Raw genomic sequence first — 13,953 nt, forward strand, 5'->3', positions numbered from 1 at the left:
GCGTGACTCTCATGCATGTATGTTCAACTGTCACTACAGTCCTGTCTGGCACTCTACCTATATTACCAGGACACATGTTGTCACCAGGTGAGCTTTAGGTACATATCACTCAATCAGCACACAGTAGTGGCCCAGTAGCTCAGTGTGATAAGCTCTATATATATATATATATATATATATATATATATATATATATATATGGGTTCATATTAGAACGTCGACAACTGACTATGTCGACAAGTAGCCCTGCAGCACGAATTAAACGAAACCTCACAGCATCGAAATTTTAAATAACCGACACTTACTCCATCGAGACGACTTCACCGACAATCCACTTTACCGACAACGCGCTACACCCACATCCCATATTACAGGTAAAGGGTATTAACATATGTTGAGTGGGGGATGTAGTTATAATGTCGGACTGAGTGACATAAGTTTATAAATACATCCCCTACCTCACATATGTTAATACCCGTTACCTGTAATACGCGATGTTGGTGTAGCGCGTTGTCGATGGAGTAAGTGTCGGTTATTTAAAATTTCGATGCTGTGAGGTTTCATTTAATTCGTGCTGCAGGGCTACTTGTCGACATAGTCAGTTGTCGATGTTCTAATATGAACCCATATATATATATATATATATATATATCTATATATATATATATATATATATATATATATACATATATATATATATATGTATGTCTATATCTATATATATATATATATATATATATATATATATATATATATATATATATTGTTCATGTTGCCACACACAGACCAGGGTTTGAATCCAGGGACAAGTACTAAGATATATTTATAGTAACAAAAAATGAGTACTGACTATTTATAGAAGCAGTCATGTGTTGTTAACAGATTTCCCCCCAAAGAACTTACAGGTAAATAAATGTTTGTAGTAGCTGTATGAAGGGTATAGTAATGTCTGTGTCCAGATGTAGTAGTGTGTAAACAGCATTTCTCAGCAAGGTGATAAGACTCAGTTAAATAAAAAAGACATGAAGTGCGGTACTGTTCCAAGTTAATAAAACAAATTAAGTGGTCTATTTTTGGTATAGCTGTTGCATCTGTGAATGTCTGCTGATAGTCTAACCCCATTCCTGCGAATGACAGCAGGATAGTTGTGAACTCTCTGCACTCTGCACAATACAAGTCTCTTAAGTGTCATGCTGTCATGGATAGTGATCACTGCTGCCAAAAGCCTTGCACACATATATAAACCTAGTTAAAGTATGCCAGTAGCACACTCACACAACATCAGTGCAGGGTACACCTTGGTAGTCAAATATGTTCCTCTGACATATAATAGTCCCCTGTAGTTATGCAGGTCTATATTAGTATATCAAAATGGCTGACGATCGAATATCATATGTTCGAACTGTGAAGTTCAAACACTGATTATTGTGAAGCCATGGAACACTGAATTCTTTCCCAGGGAAAGAATTTGGTGGGCCATTTCTGCGGCTTTGAGATTTTCAGGACTGTGGTGGAAAGTTACAAGTTGGGTTCAGATAAGTGCTTGATTGTGTGGACGTTAGGGTTAGGATGCGGGTTAGGTGAGTTAGGGTTTGGGCGCGGGTGAGGTGGGTGTGCGATAGTGACAGACTTTGGGGTTAGGGCGGGATAAGTGAGTTAGGCTTAGGGTGCGGGTCAGGTGAGTGTGCGATAGTGGCGGACCTTAGGGTTAGGGTTTGGGTTAAGGTAAGTGGATAGATAGTAGTGTATGTACAGTTAAGTGTAGGATTAGATGTAGGATTTTAAGTGTATGTGCGTGAATTGCTGTTTTTTTTTGGTGTGCTTATGTTGTGTGTGTGTTTCTTGGAACAGCGATTTTTTTCCCCTGGGAAAAAAATCGCTGTTCTAAGACTTCAATGTTTTTGCACTTTGTGGTTAGAAGTTCGAACATATGGTGTTCGAACTTCAGCCATTTCGGTGAACTGATATAGACCCTAGTTATGCACCTGTAGGTGTTTTGGTTTGACCAATACCATCTCATCTGAATAGCTTGAGAGGTATGGTATGTATGTGCTATGGAAGCGATAGGGAACTTCTAAACATAAATTAAGGGTGGACATGTAGAGTATTGAGCAGTATTGTTGTGAAAAATATAGCTTATGCAGTTGGTAATGGAATGTCTTTCTCTCCCCCCAGCCCTTATCTGCATCACAAATTATTATTCTTATACTACTGGTATGGTTCCATTTTCAAATATGTTCTTTTCAAAACCTAATGTTGGGCCTTGTGCTGTATTATTGGTTATATATTATAATGGTGGCATACTAACATACCTTGTTGACATACCAATGTTGTTGGCCTTTTGCCGTAACTGTTACTGGCATGCTGTTACAATAATGACTGTTATTCCATTTATGCATGTATTCTGTATGTTATGCAATTCTATTGTTCTGGATTAATTGGGACACCAATGCATGCTGTTATAACTAACACTGAAATAGTTTGTTCATGCCTAACCAATACACTTTGGCAAACCTCAGCCCCATAGCATGTTTGGGTAGGTCAGTACCACCAGTTCTGTCTATCTCACATCATCTGGCTGTGACACCGGATCCCAGCATGTCTGGGACCCAACCTGGAGCTGCCTCCTCCATTGGTCCTGCACCACTCTCTGCTGGAATCAGCTCAGGGAATGGGACCCATCCCTGCCCTGGGCAGAGGTGCAGAGAGGATATTGTCACCCAAACCCAGTTGCCAGAGTTGGTGGGCAGTGTTATCCATCATGATTTGGATGACTGACTGTGCCAGATCGAGCGTAGACTGGCACACCTTGAGGACCAGGCTGGCCCCAGTGCCCAGCCACCAGCACAGCCACCTTCAGGGCCATGAAGGGGCAGTGGTGATCACCAATGGTTGGGGAGATCAGTCCCACTGTTTCCATCTGGGGGCACTTGGTCCTCTGATTCCCAAACACCCTCCCCATTGAAGGTGTTTACCCCCATCATGTGTCATACACTGCCCCTGTCTGCTGTCTTGTCTGTCTGCAAAGGCAACCTCTCCTACCCAACTTACCTCCTCAAACATACTTACAACTCTTCCCGAACTTTCCACTCTCTCCTTAACAAAAAAAAAATAAAAAAATGGCACCTGTTCCGCAAAAATAATATCGTCCCATACATAGCTCTCCATTTCACCCCCATGTACATTGCCATCAATCAATTATCTCAGCAATTAATCAACAACGTTATGTCACCCACACCCCTCCCTGTGTGATGTGAGGCTCAAAATTCCAAATTGTCCACAACATGCATAGCTGTTGCTTTAGAAGAAATGGAGAACTATAGTCCTTTCCCACACTCATCCTACACATCCCTACCTGCTTTTCATATTATTTTTCCCCCTGCTTGCTCCCATTTCACCATTTTCCTATCACCCCTTTTTATTTTTGTTTTTTGTAAATAGCAAGGTTTTAAGCAGGACTAAGTGCAGCTTGGCATCACTGCGCTCTGTGCACAACTGAGGTGCTATTATAAACATTGATCAGCAGTTTGCACCCTCTCCTGTACATGGGCATGCTTAGCTTTTCTTTAACCAGCTAAAACACATGCGGTGGGGCTAAGCATACCTTAGCAACCTCAGACACTTCCCCGCTTAGCTGACCTTAGTTGAGCGCAAACAGGAGCTCCTAATCTCCAATTCACTTACACATGCCATGACACATCCCCTTTTGATGTTAGCTATCTGTTCTGCCTACATCAACACAATTGTAGCCCTACCATGGTTACTTCCTATAGACATGGTGGCCCTTTTTGCTATTCAATAACCCTGGCTCATTTACATACACCTAATTGTCTATACCCTAGATACTGCAATACACCAGGGCTTATCTCCTTAGCTACCACTATAACCTGCCATTGTATGACTCTGCATGCTGGTCACTATAATGCAATATCTTTGCATAACTTTAAATTTTATATTTTACACATTTTATTTTTTTTATTTTTTTGCAAAATAGCATGTTTGCACATCACTTCTTGCAGCTTAAACATGGCATATGCTTTATTTAATTTTATTTTATTTACATTTGTTGACCGGGAGTGTCTGACTGGATGTAGGTCCATTTTCAGCAGAGGCCCGGGGGAAAAGCTCCACAGTTAAAATAAACAGACAGTAGTTACATTGGATTACATAGCAATTAACAATATAACATAGCAATTACTTACAACATATTTACAGATGAAGAACATAGTACATCAGTAGACAACTAGAATCTTTATCTGTGAAGTACATAACAGACATTAACAAATGTTACAATAAGAAGTTCCTGCTGTATAATAAGTACTAGGCTTATGAGCATCTGAGCTTGCTATAATCAAGGTAGTTAGTGGTATGGAAAGAAAGGTAGTGGTTGGATGGGGTGGGTGATTTTAGAGTGAGAGTTGCAAGGGCATAGCCAGCATGTTTTTAGGTGTGCTTTTAGTAAAGTTTTGAAGTGGGTGCATGATGGTATGGAGGTAATTGTGGGTGGGAGAGAGTTCCATAATTTGGCTATGGTGCAAGAGAATAGTGCTTCATCAGCAGAGTTATTGGCTTTAGTGATCTGCAAGTGATTTCTGTTGCTGGATCTTAGTGGTCTGGTGGTGCGATAGGGTTGGAGTAGATTCTGGAGGGATGGGACATTTAGTGGATGGTTTACTAGTTTGTGGGCGAGTGAGAGTTGATACCATTGAAGGAGGTGAGGAGTTCAAACCAGCCCAGTTCAGCAAGTGAGAAACAGTGATGACTACTGTAGGATGCCCCTGTGGTGAATTTGGTGATTTTGTTGAAGCAGGTCTCTAGCTTGTTTAGATCGCATTGCCTTAGTTTGGTATATATTGGAGAGGCATAAAGTAGGATGGAGATAAGGTGGGAATTTGCTATTGAAATCTTTGCTGCTTTGGTGAGAAGTTGCTTATTTCTGTATAACGCTCCTAGTTTTTTGTATGTATTAAAAAAAGTTTTTTTCACATATTTCATTACTTTTTTTAAATCAATGGCCATAGTTTTGTCCATTTGCATCCCTACTATACAATATACACCCTTTTATTTGGGCTGTTACAGCCCCTGTTTAAATTTTATACTTCATTACACGGTTTGTAACTGGGTGCATTTTTTTATGCTGACACGGCACCTACATGGGTGCCTTTCTGTTTGCTGAATTGGTAAATCACCTCATTTGAATGTTTTTCACTAGCATATGAGGTAATTTGAATTCCACAGACACCTCTGTGTCTGTATGGTGTCTGCATGCTAGTGCACACCCCCAGGCCTGTTTCCTGGATCACTTGGTGACCATATACTGTGTTCAGACCACTACACTATTCCTACATGGAAAATTGCTCCATGTTGGGTTTATTGAATTACTCGCTACAGCCACCACACAGTGTCCACGCATATCAACCATCTCGTGCTGAGGCACTAAAAGCAATATCTTCAAACCTCAAAAACCTATTAAGCCTGCAAACAATAATGCCTGTCCTCAGTAATCTCTAAAGCATATACCAAGAGTGACACCAAATACCACACATATGCATACACCCAAGGGACTCCCAAAAACAAAGCTCACAGGGAAAGCAAACAATTTACCGGGACTCTTGTCATAGGGAACTGCATTGTACAACACACACATGTTCTACTTACCAGACTGGACAAGGAAAAGATTATGGTCAGTTGCTTATCTGGAGCCAGGATCTGCCAAGCTAAACATGCACTCAAATCATTGTACCACAGGTACCAGTATGATTCTATCTTGGACCATATGGCCATAAATGACCTGAGACATACCCCTCTGTATTATATGAACACAGACATTATGGATCTCTATGAATATGTGTCTCAAACTGGTATGTCCCTTTCATTGAGCAGCATTCTACCTTCACCAAGATGGTCCCACAGTATGAACAAAAAAATGTCTGACTTTAGCAATTGGCTTAGTTTCTGTTGTCAGTCCAGGGAGATTCAGTATCTTTCACTCTGGGAGCACATGGTCAATGGACCACATTGCTTTGCCAAAGATGGCCTGCACCTACCCCTGCCCCCGGGCTTCTGGATTTTGGTTAAAATTTTATCCACACCCTTAGAGCTTTTTTTTTGCAATGCCAATGTGATAGATCTACCAACATAACAAATAAAACCCAAAAGAGCCTAAAGTTTTTATTGATCAATGCTACAAGCCTAAACAAGAAACTCAACACCCTAGAAGCTCTACTTACTCTGGAGAATATAGACATCTATATGGTTTCAAGCCACAGAAAGTACTCTAGTAGTGCAAGGCTATGGTGCTTTCCACACACTTAGAACATTAGTCACACAGTCAGGGACTAAATGTAGAGGTGTCTCAATCTACGTTTGCAGCAAGTATACCTCAAGGTTGGTTAAACAGGATGATACCCTGGAGTTTGTCCACATGCAAATAACCTTAGACTAGAGGGCATTACCATATCTTAGTAAATTATAGGTCACCATCTATATCTCAAGAATCCCACAACTCTTATTTAGACCTACTGGAGGCACTCTCCATCCAACCAAACATATTCATGGCAAACTTTAACTTCCCCTCTATAGACTGGGAAACATACACTGCCACCAACTTGCAGGCACAATGTTTCCTGGATTTTATTAACACAAATGTCCTTGATTAATTAGTGCACACTTCAACCAGAGGTTCAGACATACTGGATCTTGTTCTCACCAATATGGGAGAGCTGCACCCCCATATCATACCCTCACTGTTGAGGTTGGATCACAAAGCTGGCTCATTAGAAATAAAAATAAACTTGGAAAACCCAGAAAACCGGTTACAGTTAGAAACAACTCTAAAGCAAACTACATGCTATTAACCAACAGTTTGTCATTATTCATTGTCACACCCAACCCAGACCTCACAACAGTTTATGCAGAATTATTCACAGAAACACTGTCCAAACATGTAAACAGCTGCATAGAGGCTTCTGTATCTACCAGAAGTAAGTCCAAAGGAAACTCCAAAAAAAACCTCACTGGTGGAATCCTAATCTTAATAGGGTGTATAACAAAAGGAAAAATGTTATGGCCAAAGTAAAAAAGAGCAACTGCCACAATGACAAGTGCTCTCTAATAAAACTAAACAGGAAATTAAGGAATAATTACATCCAGTAAGGCTATTTAGGCAGTCAAGATAACTTCTCTGGCTGAAGACAACCAGGCATTCTACAGCTATGTCCAAAACTTCAAAGGTAACACTCAACAGTGTACTGAACTGGTAGTAAATGGTCCCACCTTTATTGAGCAGAGTGACATAGCAAATCTGCTGGCCAACAAATTCAGCTCAAACTTTACCTCCCACCTTCCACCAAACTACTCAATAATCAGAAAAGACAGAACTCACAAAAATGGTGGCGGGATAGCTTTACTATTTTCTTCCATCCTATCCATTACCCCCTATAACAAACCCATTCCAAATTTCTCCAATGCAGAGCTACTGTTAGCTATATTTCAGCTAAATAAACATAAACACATCTGCATAGTTTCACTTTACATCCCCCTGGCAACAATGTCTCAGTATTAGAAGATATCCTATCCTGGCTTTCTATCAATATCACCTATGAAACTATTATCATGGGTGACACAAATATTAATTGGTCTTCCATTCAATCCTCAACACACCCTATACATATTAACCTTTTTAAATACTCTCACCTCATCAACCTACCTACAAGACCCTCTAAAGATCTCTCCACTGGCAGTACCCTAGATTGGATCTTAGTCTGTCACCCCCACTATTATACCGACAGTGGAACTCTTCACAACTCCCTCAGTGACCATCTTCCCATCTTCTCCAAACATCTTCCATGTACACTACAGGCAACACATAACTATATTAGCAGTCGCAACCTAAAAAACTTTAACCCAATAACCTTCTCAGACTCCCTAAAATCAATAAATTGGGGCCCACTAAAAACTCTACCCCTGGACAATGCTGTAGCTTACTTCAATACTAATTTCCTAAATCTCCTGGATAGCTTCACACCCATAAAAACCAAAAGAATACGGAAAAATACTGCCCCCTGGTTAACAAATAACACACTGACTGCCATGCGTCTGCGAGACAAAACCTGGGCACTCTACCAATGAAACAAAACCCCCTCTAACCTTAACAAATTCAAAACTCTTCGTAAAAAAGTTAAAAAGCTTATTAGTATAGATCAAAAAAACTACTTCTCCACACTTCAAAACAACCATAAAACAAATCCTCAAAAATCCTGGAAAGGCATCAACAAACTCCTAAAACCTGGCACTACAGTAAACCCAAGTCCAGACCCAAATGCTCCAGATATCAATCTCACCACCCAATTCAACTCTTTCTTCTTAGACTCTATCTCTAAACTATCCAGTTCCTTCTCCAACATCAACCCATCCTCTATGCCCACACCCCTCCTCCTACCTCCCCATCTCCTACCTCTCATCTCCCATCTTTCTCCCTAAAACCCATCCCTACCTCTACCATAAAAAAACTATTGCAAAAGCTTAAACCATGTACTAATGCACCTGATAATATACCCTCATCCTTCCTTAACATAGCTGCCAAAGCCATCTCCTTTCCCATTAGCATCCTAATAAACCGATCTATCCAAGAAAGTTATGTTCCAATACTCTGGAAAAAAGCTTTCATCATATCTTTGCATAAAGGAGGCAAAAACAACGACATCTCTAACTTCTGCCCCATCGCCATCCTTTCTCCAATATCAAAACTCTTAGAAAAATGCATCCATCTCCAACTTCTCCCCTATCTCCTAGATAATAACCTACTAACCTCCACACAACATGGTTTCAGAACCGGCCACAGCACCATGACTGCCCTCCTTTCCTTCCTAGAAACTATAAATGCAGCTAGAGATTCTGGCTGTATTGTATCCACCCTCCTTCTCGACCTCTCTAAAGCCTTTGATACTATATCTCATAGCCTTCTCCTTACTAAGCTATCTAACTTAAACCTTTCCCCTGCCGCTATCAATTGGTTCACCAGCTATCTCTCTCACAGGCAACAAGCAGTCAAATGGAAAACAGCCATCTCCCCCTTCCTGAACACACCCACTGGAGTCCCACAAGGCTCCATCTTGGGCCCTCTCCTCTTCAATATATTCATAAATGACTTCTATCACTCAGTTCCCCATGCCAAACTCGTTCAATATGCAGATGACTCCACAATTATCTGCACAGCCACATCCATTCCAACTCTCTTAAAATTAACCCAAGATGCCTTCTCTACCACGGAACAGTGGATGAAAAACAATCACCTTGCTCTCAATGCATCAAAAACCAAGCTTATGATATTTACCCCCTCAAAAAACACAACCATTGACAAAAATACATTCTCTGTCATCAGCCAAAACCACACACCTCTTGAACTAGTATCAGAAAGCAAACTACTAGGGGTCCAGATTGATGACAAGCTCACATTCAATAGCCACTTACTACTAAACATAAAAAAACCCCATATTAAACTTGGCATGCTTTATCGCCAAAATCAATTCCTCTCTACAACTACTAAGCTCACTCTGGCTACAACATTCCTTACCCCTTCCCTTCTTTACGGCGCTCCTATCCTAACAAACTGTCAATCATCCCTTAAAACAAAACTGTCCACATGTTATAATAGAATTGCAAAATTTGCCACTGGCCACAAAGCATCTGCCCACCACTGTGTATCTCTCCACAAACTAAACTGGCTTGAGCTTCCTATCTGTCCTTTACTCAGCTCAGTTTTGCCCACAAAATCATTTTCCAACCATCCCTCTGTCCCTCGCTCACCTCCACCTTTAAAATGCACATGCCTCAAAGACTCCTAAGATCTAATAACCAAAATCTAATAGAACTGTACAAACCTCTTCACTCTCCAGGAAAAAACCTGCTGTCCTTTGCCCTGGCACGCCAATGGAACTCCCTTCCCCCCTTCATCCGCACTACTACAAACCTCCCAGCTTTTAAAAAATCCCTGCATACACATTTATCATCCTTCTGGGAATGCTCCTGCTCTCATCCCTCCTAGTTCAACCCATCCCCTACTGACTGCCTCTTCTCTTAATTAGTTTAACATAAGTAAGCAACAACTCCTAATAAGTCTCAAATTCTACTTTTCCTTAAGTCTCAAATTCTACTTTCCTTTCAAGATACATCATATTGCAATTGTTATTGCCATTTGCTATGCTATACTTTACATATAAAATGTAACCAGAATACTAGAATTTTACTACTTATAACTTGACCCTTATCTATGAAACCATCTCCTTTTTGACTTAGACCCACATTTGACTACTCCTATCAACCACTATTATTGACTTATTACCACTGTTGTTGATAATTGCTTTTAATATGATCTGTTTAATATGATTGTAAGTGTTAAAGTGTGAACCTCAATTACTTGTAATTCCTTGTACTTTGTTTTGGAGCTTTTCTCCCCAGGACTCCATTGAAAACGGGTACTTCGGGCCCAATGGACTATCCTGGTAAATCAACTACAAATAAAATAAAATAAAACAAATACCCTCCCCCTAACTATCAGCAGGAATCAGGTAATAACAGTGTACACTAAGGCCTAAAATAAAGCCTCAATGGGGCCCAAAAATATCCCAGGTTGTCTTCTGAATAGTCTAAAACGTAACCTTTCAAGACACTTGAGCCATTTTTTAACTACAGCCTCAAAACAGGCTATGTACCAAGCAAATGAATGATGGCAACTGTTATCCACTTTTACAAGAGGGGACCAACAACTGACCCCTAAAACTACAGAACCATTTGTCTGACTAGTCTAATATACAAAGACATTGAACAAATTATCATGGAAATGATCAGTAAGAACATTGGCAACCTACAGACAGTAGGTCCATCCCAGTGTGGTTTTGTCAAAGGAAGGTCATGCTTTCTTAAACTGGTAGACTTCTTTGAGAAGGTAACCAAGACAATGGATGAATGGAAAATGCTACATGCTGAATATCAATACTCCACTCAGGTATTGTGGACAAACTCACTGAACTGGGCAAAAATCCTTACAAAACTCACTGCATTGTCAGCTGGCTCACAGATAGGACCCAAAAAGTCAGGATTGGTGAGACCATCTCCACCAAGAGACAGGTCGCTAGTGGAGTACTACAGGGCTCCATGCTGAGCCTACTCCTGTTTGGCATCTACATCTCAGAGGTCAAGTCTAAAGTCAAGGAACTCTGGCTTACCAAATGCACAGGCAACTGCAGATTGGGAGCTATGATAAATTACCCCATGACATTAACATCCTTCAAAAGGGTCTAACACAGCAAAAAAGTGCATTATCATGCCTTTTAGCAAAATGTCTACCATGGCTAATTACTTCATTTGGAAGATAGCTGTAAGAGTTGGCCCAAATGTTAGAGGTCTGGGAACATATGTGCACAATAATCTCACTTTGACTAACACATAGGTAGTAAGAAAAGTATTCTATGTTGCTCAACTTATAAGTAAGGTTATGACATCCAGGCCCAAGGAAGCTGTAAGACCACTTTACTGATTCCTTATCAGACCCGTCAGTGAGTACAACAATCTCTTCAGAATGTACCTGTCTAGGCATATGCAACAGTTGGAATGCCCACAGAGCTATTTTACTAACAGAATCCAGGGTAATAACACACAATGTCTTATGCGGATTGCCTTGGGATGGTGGCCTAATGGTTAAGGTGTTTGCCTTACAAACACAAGGTGCAGCATTTGAGTCTCACAAGGGATAATTGACTAGGCTTACAATGGCTCTCAAGGGCAGTTAGCTTAGTACTAACCTTTGAACCTATGAACCTTAAAGCTCTGTCTCTATACTGAATCTCCTACAAGTTGTTGAGAGGTGATCAGTACTTGGCATATAAAGCACCCTTAGATCCAGATCTACAAAATGAACAACACCTGATACACTAGATTCATGGATCCAAACTTACTTGTGGCATACTGTACATAGAACATGCTGGCAAGACAAATATGTGACTCAAATTATCCCCATGATTTGGAACAGGCTACACATTCATGTGAAACAAATTCCAACCCTAACTCTATTCAAGTGTAACCTTGACTGCTGGATGGGAAATCAGAAATTCATCCTTGGGCTGGTCCTCATGTCTCTTATAGACAGAGGCTGACAGTGAATATTTCCTAAATAACATTATATGGGTAATCATTAATTCATCCCAGGGCTGCCCACGTGCCTTCTATAAGCTGAGGCCAACAGTAAACATTTCCTAACTAACATACCCCCCACATAACTTTTTTAGCAACCTCCTAACTAACATATCCCTCCTAATTAACATACCCCTCTTAACTAACATATCCATGCAATTAAGATGCACGTTACCAGAGGATACACTTGGGATGGGATGTGTCACTAGATTTATAATGACCCTGGTAGTTGTTAACCTTGTATATCCTTATGAACCTATGAACATCTACTTTGACTGCATGAGTAACAACAGTAACACAAATATAGTGAATGTCAGCTATTACAAAAGCAGTTATGCACAACTCATTATGAACTATGATTAACAGCATTTATTCTACAATATATTTACATTAAAGGAGGTTCTGAGTAAAAAAGCATTAGCAATCCACTATGTGCATCAGACATATATGCAAGCCAAAGTCACAAAGAAATGTAGAAATGGCAGGACACAATCATCATTACTTCCAAGGCTGGATGGCGGGCAGGAGTGTAAACCTGACACCAAATAAGTAAGTGTGTGCAAGTAAAACAAAAAGTTATTCCTTAAGTATCTATTTTGCAGGGTGAGCAGTAAGACTTGTTTAGCAGTAAACAATATGAGCAAGTATTTGTTGAATGTGTGTGTGTTTGCAAGAACATAAGAAAGCACTGTGCTAGCATTACATCTTGCTGTTTTGGACAGGTGTCAGCTGAGCATGGTTGACTAGACAGTTCTATGTCATTGCCCCAGACCATAAGAACTTCCTCTGGCAGTAGTAGTTACCTGACTATGACTGATGTCTGCTAGAAGAGCTCTCAACATGACTAAGAACAGAGCCAACACCATATGGCCTACCATGTCTGGGTGTGGACACTGCAATCACTGTTGATGCAGTGGAAGTAGTGCCAAAACTTGAATACAATTTTGTGCGGCCACTTTGGCTAACACCAGATGATGTAGTGGTTCTCCGGCTATGTGGATAATGACCCTCCCTCAGCAGACTTTCACTACAGACATTGCCTGGTCCTTTGTGTCATTTCTACTGTCCATGGAGTCACATACCCAGTTTGGGCAGACTGCATGTCAAAATGACAGTGTTTACTACTCACAATATCTCTTCTGAGGGTCTTGTGGAAAGTGCCTGTGCCTCCATGAGAGTCTACACATGCTCACCAAATGATACACCAATATCAGCAGCAGGGTGAACAACAGGCCATCTATGAGTACCTTTAATTACCTGCTTTGTGGCAACTTCTCTCACAATGGCTAGAGGAAGACTCTACCAGTTCTGCAAGTGGAATAACCACACTACCTTGATCAACTGTGCCCCACTCAACCTGTCCAATGTCTAAGGTCTCTTTGTCATGGGTATGCGTAAGTATACTGAATGTGTCCGAAATAGGGGCAGGAGATGTTGGAGGTGCAGCCTAAGTGTCATACTCTGCACCCACAGACTGTGCTTCTTCATCACCATCATTATCATTAGGGGCTACTGATACTGTTACATCAGGCTACAGGAGTTCCACAATGCCACTGGCAGGATCATCTATGAAAACAAGTAAGCAACAAACCAAAAAAAAAATAGAATTAACAATCAAACCTTTGTGGCATGAAACCTATATTACAAATTAAAAATTGCTAATGCAAAGAAATCAAATTACATTCAGTTACACACACATCTACCTTTAGGATATTAATAAGACTATAGAAGGTGTGCTTACCATATGCAGATGGTCATGCAATG

This window comes from Protopterus annectens, chromosome 2.part2 (assembly GCF_019279795.1).
Source record: "Protopterus annectens isolate FY-2018-M chromosome 2.part2, PAN1.0, whole genome shotgun sequence".
In the NCBI taxonomy this organism is placed as follows: domain Eukaryota; kingdom Metazoa; phylum Chordata; order Ceratodontiformes; family Protopteridae; genus Protopterus; species Protopterus annectens.